Source organism: Grampus griseus, assembly GCF_964374135.1.
Source record: "Grampus griseus genome assembly, chromosome: 2".
Lineage (NCBI taxonomy): Eukaryota > Metazoa > Chordata > Mammalia > Artiodactyla > Delphinidae > Grampus > Grampus griseus.
In genome coordinates this window covers 25134587-25148270 of record NC_139018.1, presented here as the reverse complement: position 1 = coordinate 25148270, position 13684 = coordinate 25134587, and the positions used below count along the sequence as shown (strand labels likewise).

The 13684-nt window shown below is 46.6% G+C and overlaps 1 protein-coding gene across 2 annotated transcripts in view; it reads left to right on the top strand.

Annotated features, from left to right (window-relative positions):
- ADCK1 (aarF domain containing kinase 1) overlaps positions 1 to 13684 on the top strand; it is a 110873-nt gene that overhangs the window by 13805 nt on the left and 83384 nt on the right. Inside the window, exon 1 of one of the 2 annotated variants that reach the window (XM_082649135.1) lies at positions 1357 to 1424. The exons of the other annotated variant lie outside the window; for it this stretch is intronic. The gene's annotated coding sequence lies outside the window, so the exon portion shown is untranslated. Of the gene's footprint in view, positions 1 to 1356; positions 1425 to 13684 lie in introns of those variants that run through there. 2 annotated transcript variants of the gene reach the window in all.

Below are 13684 nucleotides of genomic sequence, written 5' to 3'. Positions count from 1 at the left end.
TCTTTTTAAGTCTATAGTATTTCCCCTCCCTGCTTTTTGGGGGAGCTATTTGCTTGTTGAAGAAACCAGATCATTTATCCTGTGGAATTTCCTACATTCAGCATTTGACTGATTGCATCCTCACAGTGTCATTTAATGAGAAGTAAATTCAATGGTACGCAATTCAAAATATATAACATTTGAACATAAAAAATGACCCTCCTATCCCTGTTTCTCAGGTCCCCAGTTTTTCTGCCTGGAGGTGATCATTGTTTCTTGTATATCTTTCCAGAGAGATCTTCGTATTTGTATTTAACCACTCTATGTTCTTTATTCGTGTCATAGATGATAGTTGGTTATGTGTCTTTCTCTCTCTTTAGACCATAAATTCTTTTAGATCAGGGATGGGTCTCTCTTTTTTACATCTCCTATCTCTAGCAGTGATGCCTGGGACTGAGTTGAGTTAATGTCTGTCTCAATGCCAGGCTGTACCCTGCTAGCTCCCTGCCTTGGGAGAGGCCCCAGAAAGAGAGTAAGGTTTGTAGTCAGAAGACCTGAGTTTGTGCCTTGGCTTTGAGAAGGTCATTCCAACTTTTGGGGTCTGTGGACTACAGATAGTTATACCACTTACTGAGGTATGGATAGTATCTGAGACAGTGTGTTGTGAATGTAAATGTAAATAAAGCAGGTATCAAAACTAAGTCAGATGTCTACTAGAAGGTATGCTCCATGAGGAAAGAGACTTGGTCTATGTTGTGTATCTTCACTTCTGCAGCACCTACTACAGTACCCAGGACACAGTAGCTCCTAAATAAAGGTTTGTTGAATGAATGAATGAATGAAATGTTAGTTTGTATTGGAAGATCTCAAAGTCCTTGTCTCTGAGACCTAATGCCCCCTGCTTTTCCCTACCCCCTTTTCTCCATCTAACCAATGCTATGGGCCTTGGAAGCCACCAGAGCCACATTTTGCAGAGAGGTCCAGGCCAGGGCACAGGGGCAAGCCCTCTGCCTTGGGGAATCTGCAGAGCAGACAGGGGGATGGATGTCGTGAAGACAGTTGCCCTTCATGTGTAAGTCATCTGGAAAGCAGTGGTGCTGCAGGTCCTGGAGAAGCTTGGGGGAATGCAGTTAGGAAAGTACAGTCTGGCAGTTGACAAGAGAGCAGCAGCGCGTGGTGACTGGCACCAGATAACAGGGTGCAGGCTGGTCCCTGGGAGTTGTGCCTGGGAAGGGAGAGCCGGCCAGCACTAAAGAGCACAAGTAAATACCGCAGAAGTGTTTTCTTGCATCGGAGCACTTATCTGTTCTGGTCTGTGAGACTGAAAAAGAAGTGAGTGACGGGTAAAACGTAATTATCTCACCTGTTAAGCCAGTGTCCCCAGGTCCCGGAGTGCGCCAGAGCCGGGAGCTTGGCAGGCAGTGACTTCGAGAAGCACTTTCAAGGTTAGTGCTCAGCTGGCTGGGATCGCAGTGACTCAGCTCTGCTTCGAGAGGGGGTGGGAGCCAGCGTGAAGGTGTGTTTTCTAGGGGCACGGTGGCACTTTGCTGGGCAGTGAGGGCGTGGGACGGGACCCAGGTGCTTTGGAGAACGAGACTCCTGGTGCCCAGAAAGGACGGGTGTGAACTTGCCTGTGCCTGAAGCAGAAAGAAGTCACTGCTGGTACAGCTGTCCAGACGATGGGCTGGAGGAGGCAGGACTGAGTTGACTCTGACCAAGGAGTCGAGGTGTAGTGGACATATGTTAATTTTGCAGCACAGGAGCCATTCTTGTTTTAGGGAGCAGCATCTAAACTTTCCTTTGGGGAACCACTCCTATCTCATATACATGCCTTGAGGTTTGAGTGTAGCTCCCCCCACCCTCAGGGTGGGCATGTGACTTTGGCTATCAGTGTAGTCCATTCCTCTGGCCCTAGTGATTGATTCAAGGATGAGTATCTAAGCCAGTGCTGGTCAGTGAACTTAAATCAGCTCCAGGACTTTTGGGGGTGTCCCCCCGTGACACTGTCTTTTCTGCTGGATTACCTGAGAGTATCAGATGTTGGCTTAGAGCTGCTGGCAGCCATTTTGCCACCACGAGGGGAGAGCCCATCTGTGAATGGAGCCAGTATTGTGGAGAGATATATTTGAGTCCTAAGCTAGACTACCACTGGACTTTTCAGTTATTTATGCCAGGAAATTCTCTTTTTGTTTAAGATGTTTTGAGTTCAGTTTTCTGTTCCTTGCAGCCAAATGAGTTCTGATAAACTCTTGGGGAAGCGTAATTAGTGTTTTGATAGGTCACAGAAGGACCAGTAACTCAAGGAAAGAAATGAAATTCAGAAATTCCAAGGCCCATGGAGGATGAGGAGATAGAATGATGGTGCTGGGTAGAATGTGAGCCATTTTGGACCTAGAGCTCCTGGTCTGTCACCCAACACCTCTACTTCCCTAACTGTAAAGTGGGTCTTTGCCCCAGCTAAGTTTGTAAGAACAGAGATGAGAAGCTTTACTTAATTAAATACTGTGGGTTATTTAACCAGCCAGAGAGGAGATCTAGAAGCACAGTTTGCCTTGATGGCTCCTTACCATTTTAATGAACAAGTTAATTATTTTCTATTTTTCTTATTTTTACATGTATTAATTGGAATTATCCTACAAGAAATAGCTGTCCCTTCTCAATCAGTTATTTGTTTATTTTTATCAGTATCAACTCATGGATATTTATTTTATTCTATGGGTTAGAGTCCAAAATAATCATTATTTCTTTTTATCACTCAAATTGTTCTGACTTCGGCCATTGGGAGCTTCTTCAGGTTGTCTCCTGTGTTCTTTTGATATGCCCCATCATTTTTCAGCACTGTCTTAACTTTGTGGTACCACAAGTTGCCCCAGGCTCATCTTGTATTTTCATTGCCCAATCCCTGGAATCAGTCACTTCTCCAAGGAGCCCTGATTCCTTTTATTGGAGAATGGTATTCAGAAACCAAGATGTGGATGCATGTTGCTACTGGGGTGCTGTTGTTTCTAGGCTCTTCCAGGAGACATAGCTAGGAAATATATGGATGTATACTTAGCTCATGCATAAACACATCTGTCTATTAAAAAAACATGAGCTCATGCTGATACCTCTAATTTCAATCTAAACTCACAGAGTTCATTATAGCCTTCTCGCTTTCCTTATATGTAACTTATTTCTCCAACAGTGAGAATGCCTATTATCTACAATATATTCACTTATTTGTTAAACCCTAGTATAGCCCAAATTAGTTAACACCCCTAAGGCATACAAGAGCAGAGAGAGTGGCTCAAGGTGAATTAAGGGGGTATTTGAGCTGGGTTTGGATAGATGCATAAGATAGAAACATGTAGCATTGGGGACAAGGTGATCTGGGCTGAGGTTGATGGGTAAAATTTTGGCGATTGTCTATAAGAAGCAGAGAGTAGTTCAGTGTAACTGGAGACTAGGTTATGAGTGAGTGAAGGGTTATACTGGCAAACAGAATTAGAGGTAGGTTGCAGAGGGACTAAAGGCCAAGTTTTATACCATGGACAGTAGGGAGCCCTGGAAAGTTCTAGAGTAAAGTTTTGTTAAGCCATTAATGAATGAGAATGCTTAAAGTCATCAGTTACTGAATATTTTCTGAGCTTCTGCTTTGAGTTAGACAATGAATAAAAAAGTGGTATGTGTGTGTGTGTGTGTGTGTGTGTGTGTGTGTGTGTGTACGTGTATGTGTGTGGAGAGGATAAAGTGAGAGAGTGAGAGAAATCGCATGTGCCTTTTCCTTTCTTAATCGGAGTCCTAATATAGGGAGGGGACCTTGATTGTTGCTGTGACTGGGAATCTTTAGCTGAATTCAGTTTCTTGTTTATGGAGCAGGTCACTGGGCTCCTGTGGTATGCTTCCCGGGATGCTTCAGGTGTGCAGTATGTGTGCGTCATATTAGTTACTACGGTACTTAATAAATATTTGGGCTTAGGAGGTAAAGATATAAATACTCTTTTCCTCTTTGCCCAAGAAGCAGAACCAAGGAGATGCAGGACTCTGCCAGGTAGAGATCAAAATGTCAGCTTTATTACTGGTAAATGTTCGGCTGGATCACATGTCTTGGGCCTGTGAACAAGTGGGCTTGTTGAACTTCACCCCTGAATTTGATAGACTTGCCTACCCAGGCACAGACGTGGCAGGACAAGCCTCTCAGATGGGGGCCTGCCTCTTAGGGCAGGGAGGGACTGAATACCAGTGTTCTGCAGGTTTGCAGATCCCAAAAGGGAGGAGAGAGGAAGAGGTGAGCTGTTTCTTCTCCCAAACTCACCAATCCGGTTGAGGATTCCTCCTCCCACAGGGAGGGAGGGAGAGGGAAGAGAGAGGTCAGGAGCCTTACACCTCTGATGGGGCTCCCTCCACGTGCTTGCCTGAAACTTAGTGAAAGGAGGCTTACCTGCAGCACTTACCCTTGGAAGGGGAGGTAGCTTTAAATTTGCTGTAAGAACCTTTTGTGCCCATTAAATCCTGCTAACCTTTACACCTGACCTTGGATAGGGACACAGGCTGCTTCGGGCTTGAATAGGGGCTGACAATTTCAGCATTACTGAAATCTGCATTTAGAGGGAGGAGTCATGTGCTGTCTACCTTTAGAATTATGGCATGTGGTAGGGTATTTTGGGGGAAAATGGACTCCACTTCTGACCAGTGGGTATTGGTCAGAGGAGCAGAATAAGGAGCTCAGGGAAGGTGATGGCTATTTATAATCATTCCATTGAACTTGGGAAAGACATCTTTGGCATCAGCTAACTCAAACCTCTAATGGTCACATGTGGAACTGGAGGCCCAGAGCAGGGTGTTACTTCTTCAGGCACCCCCCCAGCCCCCTGCAGGTCTTGGCAGATCGCAGACTTGGTCTTGGACATCCAGATCTTGCCCAATCTCATGTTCTTTGCACTTTATACTTGGTTGTCTCCCTTTTTATCCACTTGCAACCTGGGGGAAAGCACCAAGTTGGATAGAAAGTGGAACCAAAGATGCCTGTGCAGCTTCTCCCCATGGTCCGCGCCCTCTGGTGCAAGCCCTGAGGCTGTGATGCTGCCTGGGGTGGGCTTGGGAAACACAGAGGAAGAGAGAGAAGGGCAATAGAGCCTTCTCCCTGGGATTCCTTTACTTATTTAACCCATCACCCAAAGAGTTATTAATTCAACAAATATTTGGACTTTGCACTCCCCAGTGGAGGGGAGTGTAGACCCTCCAAAGGAATCAGTAGATTGCTTTGGGAGGTTCAACTCTTAAGCTATTGAGCAACCGCTGGTTTTGAGGATAACCACACTCGCAGCTTAGTGAGAGTATGATAACTCAGCAAGCATTTTAAAGCTCTTCTTGCTTTGCAAGGGGAACTGTAGCAGCGTCTGACTTTTTAGGAATATTCTCTGAAACCTGGGACTATTCTGGCCAAACCAGGACACGTGTTCACCATTCATCCATCCACCTGTTATTTTAACCAACGTTAACTGAGCCTGCTGTGTGCCAGGTCCTGCGTCAGGCTCAGGCTCAGAGGACATAAAGGGAAATAAGACTCGATCTCTGCCCTCCAGTTGCTCACAGTCTAGTGGGGGGACCAGACGTTAAATCTCCAGTTGCAGAAGATCAGTGTGGTTTCATTCTAGCTCTGGCCCCTGACAGCAGCTAACTCCTAGCCAGGAGGATCGGGGTGGGTGGGGTGTGCGTGGTGGGCAGGAGCCCTGCATGGGAGGGGCTGCTAACCCCGCCTGGGGGGTGGGGGTACATGCCTAGAAGGCCTGGAGTTGCCTTTTCTAATTGTGTTGCTGTTCCTTTTGCACGTTTGGTGTCTGTCAAGCTGGTGTGGACGCTTTTCAGGGAGTTTTAATGCATTCTGTCCCTCAGATCCCCTTTTACTGCTTTTGTTTGTCATCATGGAATATTTGCCTGAGAGTATTCTGCACAGAGGAGGAGGGAAATTGAATCCTTGCTGCCTTGGTGACTGGCTTTCTCAGAGTTTGTGATAATTTCTGCAGGAGCATGAGCTGCATTTAATGTGCTCTGGTTGGGTCATCTAAGGACCAGGCCTGTGGAGTAGGGAGACCAGAGTCTGCTACTGAATCTAGCACCTCCTTTTCAGTTTTCTGCATACCCAGATCTTTCTGAGTACTGCATTGCAAACCTACACAACTTGCTGCAGTGGCCCTGACCCCAAAGTCTTTCTGATTCAGAGAGAGTTACACAGCAGGAGGCTCTTGGGCCTTGGTGTGGGCTGGGGAAAGCCTTGGTGGGGTCCACTCCCATTAGTGGGGACCCTGGGGGAAAATGTGGTGTGCCTTGAGCTTCCCCAGGAGATTGGGCCCACTGTGCGGTGGCTTCTCTGTAGTTCCCAGGCAGACCACGCAAATGCCAAGCTGTCTTCCTGGTTGCTCTGGACTTCTCAGTGACCTGTGGACCATGGCCCATAACAGTACCCACTTTGCCGTGCCTGCATACCTTTTATATTTCTAAAATCATGTGAAATATATAAGACCTAAAAAAAAGTATAAAAAATAATTTAGTGATCACCCTTACACTCCCTGCTCAATTTCAGAAAAGATACCTTACCCATATAATTGTAGACCCCTAGGTATTTCTTCCCTGATTCCAGTCTTCCTCCTGCATAACCAGTTGTCATTCCCATACACTTCTTTTTTTCTTTTTTCGCGGTACGTGGGCCTCTCACCGCTGTGGTCTCTCCCGTTGCGGAGCACGGGTTCCGGACGCGCAGGCTCAGCGGCCATGGCTCACAGGCCCAGCCGCTCCACAGCGTGTGGGATCCTCCCGGACCGGGGCACAAACCCATGTCCCCTGCATTGGCAGGCGGACTCTCAACCACTGCGCCACCAGGGAAGCCCCTCCCATGCACTTCTTTATACCCAACTATTTATGTATTGGTATGATATTTTTCATTTTATTGACTCTTTTTCCTTTACTTGGTTTTGTTCTAAGCAAACATATCTGTGAAATTGCAGGTTTGATAGACTAGCTTGCTTTTTTGGGGTCTAATGCATATGCAAGTAAGACGTGTTCTGGGTACCACCCAAAATTGCTTCTTGTACCACTTTTTTTTTTTTTTTTTACACTGGTGCCAGGTCACACTTAGAGAAACACAGACTGCACCATCGGTAGCAGATGCTGGGCCAGACTCCGGGTTGCGCCCTCCAATGCCTCGGTCTTTCCCCTGCTGGGTTTGGCTCCTCTTTTTCTAGCTTTCCTCTTCCCCTAGCTCACCCTGTTTATCTCCTGGGGCTGCTTCGGGCTTGAAGCTATGTGATGGGCTGATATTTGTTCCTGCTGCTCAGAAGTAGTGATCCCTTTCCAAAGGCCACAGCTGAAACAAAACAAAATCAGAAAAAAACAAAAAAAACCCAAAAACCCCCCAACAAAATTAGCCCCTGGGTTTCCGGTGATGGGAGGCCATTGCCTGTGCTGGGCGTCTCTCATCCTGATCAGCGCGATTATCACCATTAGCCAGTTCCTCATTTGCAGTGTCTGCAGCTCCCTTGCCTACGTGGGCTGCCTTGACACTCAGAGCTGGCTTTCTGCTGCTGCAGATCTGCTCTCCAACTGCCCCTGCCACCTGGTTCTGTGGAGTGGCCAGAGGAAGGCAGAGGGCCCTGCTCCCCAGAGATGGTGCTGTGTTGAGGGTTTAGCCTGCACGTAATGGGGCAGGAGCTGGAGAAACCCCAACTGCAGTCTGTCTTTGCTCATCTCAGATCCCATCCCAGACTAACCATGGCTGGGCTTCTCACTGCTGATTGCTTTTTCCACTGAAAACCTCCCTGCAGTTTCTTTTCTTGTCCTGGACTGGGCGTTTTCACGCTGACCAAGGTCTTTCTGCCTCTGCAGGGAAATGGAATGAAGCTGCGTGATGGGGGACTAGCAGTAGGCGAAAGCTAGGACTTCCCTACCGCTAAGGTTCTTCAGTACTGGACTGGGTTACCAAGGACAGATGTGAAATCTGTGTCTGGAAGGGCAGCTTTCTAGAAACAGCAGAGACTCTGTTGTGGAGCTCACGGATGGTTTCTAACCTGTCAGATGGGGAGCCTTAAAAGTACAGATTCTTAGACTCTATGCTCTAAAATTTGTTTTCTGTGATTCTGGGGTAAGGCCTGGAGAACCCATTTTTGAAAATGGGCTCCCCAGGTGGGCTTCTTTTTTTTTTTCCCCAGGTGGGCTTCTGATGCTAAGAGCAAGTGTTTACATTGACTGAACACCACGGGACAGGCACTGTGCTGAGAGCTCTCTCTGTATTATCTCCTTTAACTTCACAATGACCTCGAGGTAGATGCTATCATTGTCATCCCTATTTTACAGATGGACAAACTGAAGCACAAACAGATTAAGTGACTTGTCCAAGGGCGTACAGCTAGTAAGCAGGTATATTAGTTTCCTGTGATTGTTGTGACAAATGGCCACAAGTTAGGTGGCCAATGACAACAGAAGTTTATTCTCTTACAGTTCTAGAGGCCAGAACAATGAAAACAAAGTGCGGACGGGGCCACGCTCCTTCTGGAGGTTCTAGGGAAGAATCCTTCCTTGCTGCTTCTGGCGGCTCCAGGCATTCCTGTGGCTGCGTCACTCCAATATCTGCCTCTGTCTTCTCTTTTCTTTTCTTCTGAGGACACTTGTCATTGGATTTAGGGCCTATCTGGGCAATCCAGGGTGTTCTTATCTCAAGATTCTTAATTAAATCTATGAAGACCCTTTATTCCAATTAAGGTTATAATCATAGGTTCTGGGGGTAATAAGACATGCGCATATCTTTTGGGTGCCACCATTCAACCCACTATAGGGTCTTGGATTTAATCCCAGATAGTGGCCCCTGAGCCTGTGCCTATAACCACTCAACTTCCTGGCTCTGTCTCCTGGACTGGATGAGCTTCTAGGCTTCCTATAGGCCAGCAGTCGAGGCATGGATTAACTTGCTGTATCAGAGAGTTGACAAACCAGTATTTTCCTCTACCGCTCTCCTATCGCCTCGACCCTCCACCATTTCTCCTGAAACCCTTTGGGCTGTTCATCTCAGATGCAGAAATTCTCGCACCTTGATGTGCTTGGGAGGTGAGGCCGTAGGGGCTATGAGGCCACACTCATACTGGCTTGGGCGAGATGCATTTTTCTTGCCTCAGTGGCCACGTCTCCAAAATGGGAATTGCTGGAATAGCAGGGGTAGATGGAAGGCCATAATACAACTAATAAAGTTGTTGGAAGGAATCTGCAGCTGTAAGGGTGATGGAGGCGGTTGTTAACAACACTAGTAATCTAATAGCCTATTTTGATTTCCTGCTTCTCACTGTCTTGGCCCCAAGCAGCTATTTTCTACCAAATTAAAATCCACCCAGCTCCTTTCCTGTTCCTGAATAAAACTACCCTCAAAGCTCTTCCTTGTTACAGCAAGACTTTTTAATAGACTTTTCCTTGTAGAACCGTGAGACATATGTCCAATTAGCAGAATAACTTCACTTAAATATACAAATAAACTGTTGACAGATAATGGCAGGACATATGTGAAGTTAATTTAAGGCAGCATGGTTTGGGAGCTGAGGCACTGCCCCCTCCCACCCCAGTCTGTCTCCAGGACTCTCCTTCCCTCCAGTTTCTTGCTTTTGGGATGGCTCTTCATGCCCCACACTCTATAGGATGAAGAGGGATGTCTCCATGCTGTGCCCAGTCACAGCCCAGAGTACCTGGGCCACTCACCATTCATACAGTCAATTGTGCAGCAAATATTTTTGAGCACTTACTATGAGCCAGGTACTGTGTGAGGTGCTGGGTGTACAATGGTCTATTCTTGAGGGGATAGGAGATCATTAGCAATTGATGGCACTCACAAGAGTGTCTGGTCCAGGAGGGCAGAGACTCGACCTGTTTTTCTTGCTGCTGTATCCTTAGCACTTGGAACAGTGCTTGGCACACAACGGGCTCAGTGAATACTTTTTAGTGACTCAATGGGGTAAGTAAACAAGGTAATGTCAGCTCTTGCTGAGTTCCCTAAAAGAGATAAAACGTGGTCACGGGATAAAGAGTGACGGAAGCTGGGCTTTGGAAAAGCTCTCTTACGTGGGGTTTTTCAGTTGAAACTGAAAAGTGATGAAAAAACCAGCAAGTGAAGAGCTGGGAGAATATTGTTAGAGGAAGAGGCAGGGCAGGCTATGTAATTTACAGGGCCCAGTGCAAAATGACGATGCAGGGCTGTGGCTGGGTGGGAAGTCAATTTCCCCTTCTTGTGGCCCTGCTGCCCCAACCCGCAGTGGATGGGAAGCTCCCAAGGGATTGCAGCCTCTGTGCTGGGATGTGCTCAGGCACTGGACTGGGCATGAGTGAGAAGTCCTGCTGAGTCACCTGCTGAACTTGTCGTGGTGAGGCTAGACCCTGATCCTTCCTATGCTTGTACCCAGGCCCCCAGTAGGGACGAAGGGCAATGGAAGAATGTAGACATCTCCCACCAACATGACCTGTTTGCCATGCTGGGTGGAGAGCAGCTGTAATTGTGGGGAGGCTGGATGGGGCCAGGGTACTGGGCTTGGGTGAGGAATGGGCAGCTGAGAACCCACCGGGGAGGTGGGACTGTGTGTGTGCTGAGTCCCCCAGTGCATGCTCCATAGTCCCATTCGGCTTCACTTGAAAAACACAAATTCAAAGATAAAATTAAGAATTTCAAGACAGCTACTCTGTATTAGTTTCCTATTGCTGCTGTAACAAACTACTATAAACTTAGTGGCTGGACTTCCCTGGTGGTGCAGTGGTTAAGAATCCGCCTGCTAATGCAGGGGACAAGGGTTCGATCCCTGGCCCGGGAAGATCCCACATGCTGCAGAGCAGCCAAGCCTGTGTGCTACAACTACTGAGCCCACGCACCACAACTACTGAAGCCCGCGCACCCTAGAGCCTGTGCTCCACAACAGGAGAAGCCACAGCAATGAGAAGCCCGCGCACCGCAACAAAGAGTAGCCCCTGCTCACCACAACTAGGGAAAGCCTGCGCACAGCAATGAGGACCCAATGCAGCCAAAAAAAAAAAAAACAACAGAACTTAGTGGCTTATAACAATATAAATTTATTCTTTTACAGCTCTGGAGGTCAGAAGTCTAAAATGGTTCTCACTGGACTAAAATGAATGTGTCAGCAGGGCTTTATTCCTTCTGGGGGCTCTAGGGGAGAATTCATTTCCTTGTCTTTTCTAGCTTTTATTGGCCACCTGCATTCCTTGGCTCAAAGCACCTTTTCTCCATCTTCAGAGCCAACAATGTCTGGCCAGGTCCTCATGCTGGTACCTCTCTGGTTCTCTTCTTGTCCCCCCCTATTGCACTTAAAAGAACCGTTGTGATTACACTGGACCCACCTGGATCACCTGAGCTAATCTGTCTCAAGGTCAGCTCATCAGCAATTTCTTCTGCAGCCTTAATTCTCCTTTGCCATGTAAGGTAACATATTCACAGGTTCCAGGAATTAGGGTCGTGGACATCTTTGTTAGGGAGGTATTATTCTGTCTTCCGCATTAAACCACAAGTGTGGAGCCTTTCTGAGTGCAGGGTGCAGTCTGACTGCACTGGTCACATGTCCGTGAAGCTGGCCCTGGGTAGAGGAGGCTACAAGCCTAAAAGTCCCGAGATGGGAACAAGCACAGCTTGTTCAAGGACCCGAAAGGAGGCTGGCGTGATAGACTAGAGTGGATGACAGGGCATGTGGTACAAAATGAATCAGGAGAGACTGGCGTGGGTTGAGCACACAGGGCCTCCTAGGCCACAGTGAAAGATTAGGAACAGCAGGTAGGGATCTGCCTTAAATCTGAAAAAAACAAGCAAACAAACAAAAAACAACCCCCCCTTGAAAAACCCAACTCCCAATAAAAAATTTCAAATATAATTAAAAAATAGAGAGAGTAATAAGGTGAACCCTATACCTGGCACCTAGATCTAAAATATGTTGCCATAATTCTTTCATTTATTTATTTATATTTTTTGCTGAAGAATTTTAAATTATAGAAATCATGGCATTTCAACTGTAATTTCAACATGCATCTCTAACAACTGACATTTTTATAAGTATTGACGTCATCATCACAATGAATGAAATTAACAAGAATTCTTTAACTTCATCAACTTCCCGTGTATATTCAGTTGTCCCTCAAATACCCCGCCTGTTGATCTTCACGTTGTACCTGAACTTTGCACCTTTTCTTCTTCTGAGCTTAGAATGAGTCTTCCTTCTCTGTATCTTTTAGGATTTTTTTTTTTGTTCCTTCCCACTCCTGTCCCACACCCAGGCCTGTAGCCTGAACAGGGTTGAGGGGAACGGAAGGGAAACAGGCTGGATGGATATGTTATTCTGCTTGTGGCCTAACGTTTCTCTCTCTCTCTCTTTTTTTTTTTTTGTTTTGCTTGTAATTGCCATTCCAGAAATGCCCTCACTCTTCTAGCCACAGAGCAACTGTTGAGAACAAATTAATTATGCATCTTCTCAGTGTGTGTGATTAAGGGGCAGATGGAGGGAGGGGTTCGCTTCAGTTTTTCTGGCAACTAGGTTCCCACATGGATGCTTTCCAGACCAAAGAATGCGTGTCCTGGGCTCCCGTGGGCATCTGGGTTTGTCTCTGTAGTGGCAGGCTTGCTCACTGGCAGGCAGAGTCAGAAGTTGTCAGTAATAATATTATTAATCCCTTAAATTTGCAGCATATTTGCTGTTTGCTGAGGGCTTGCGCACTCACATCAGCTCATTTGATGGGATTTCAGGGATGCTGGAACAACTTTCTTTGCTTAATACCTCCCTAAATCATTGCTGATGCTTGTAATTCCACCATTAGAGATTAATTCTTTTGGCCCCAAACTGTTCCCTATTAAAATGCAAGTAGCCTTGGCAGCTGTGTAGCATGTTTTATTCATGAAGCTTTCTCAGCCACTAGTGGCTGCCCTCCCCAAATGCCCCCTCCCGCAACTTTCTTTTTAGGATGGGCTTCTCTGAAACAGAACCTATGTTTGGAGTCTTTCTCATTCCAAAGAGAGAACTCTGCTCTCAGCTAGCTGCTGAAGCTGGGAAAACAGACAGAAACTTATGCCAAGGTGTCAGTGACTGATAATAATTTCCTGTGTTACCATCTCTAGGGAGTATTTGTATTTTAAGTGGAAATTTCTGGGAGCACAGTGCTTGGTACAAAGGAACCTGTACCCCTTCATCCTATTATGTCAGTGGCTTTGACCTTAGATCTCCCTTTTATTGGGCTCCCTTAGAGAGACAGAGGAGAGAGAGGGCCAGCACATCCAGTTCATGTAACTACGATTAAGCATTGGCTTGGAGTGTCGTCCATTGTGGGTCGGGGAGAAAGTGGAGCTGACCACGTGTAACATAATGTCCATTTTGCAGAAGGAAAATGGAAGCGTAAGGACAAAATCTAGTTGGAGTGGGGCTAGAATTAAAATTTTGTCTTCAGAACCCCAGTAACACAGTTTTAGATTTTTAGAGTCAGAAGACACCTTAGAAACAATCTAACTCTGGGAAAGCAAATGCATTTTATTTGTCAATACCAGTTGATACATAGTGGTTGAGGGGAGGGTGGAGAATGAGTGAGTCTTCACCTGGGCTCAGTGTGTTGTGGTTGATTAGTGATGTCTGATGGGTGCCATGGTAATAGAGGGGAGGCATGTATGCCACACTTGTATTCCTGATTCTCTGCAACCTCTCATTGTACACATGGG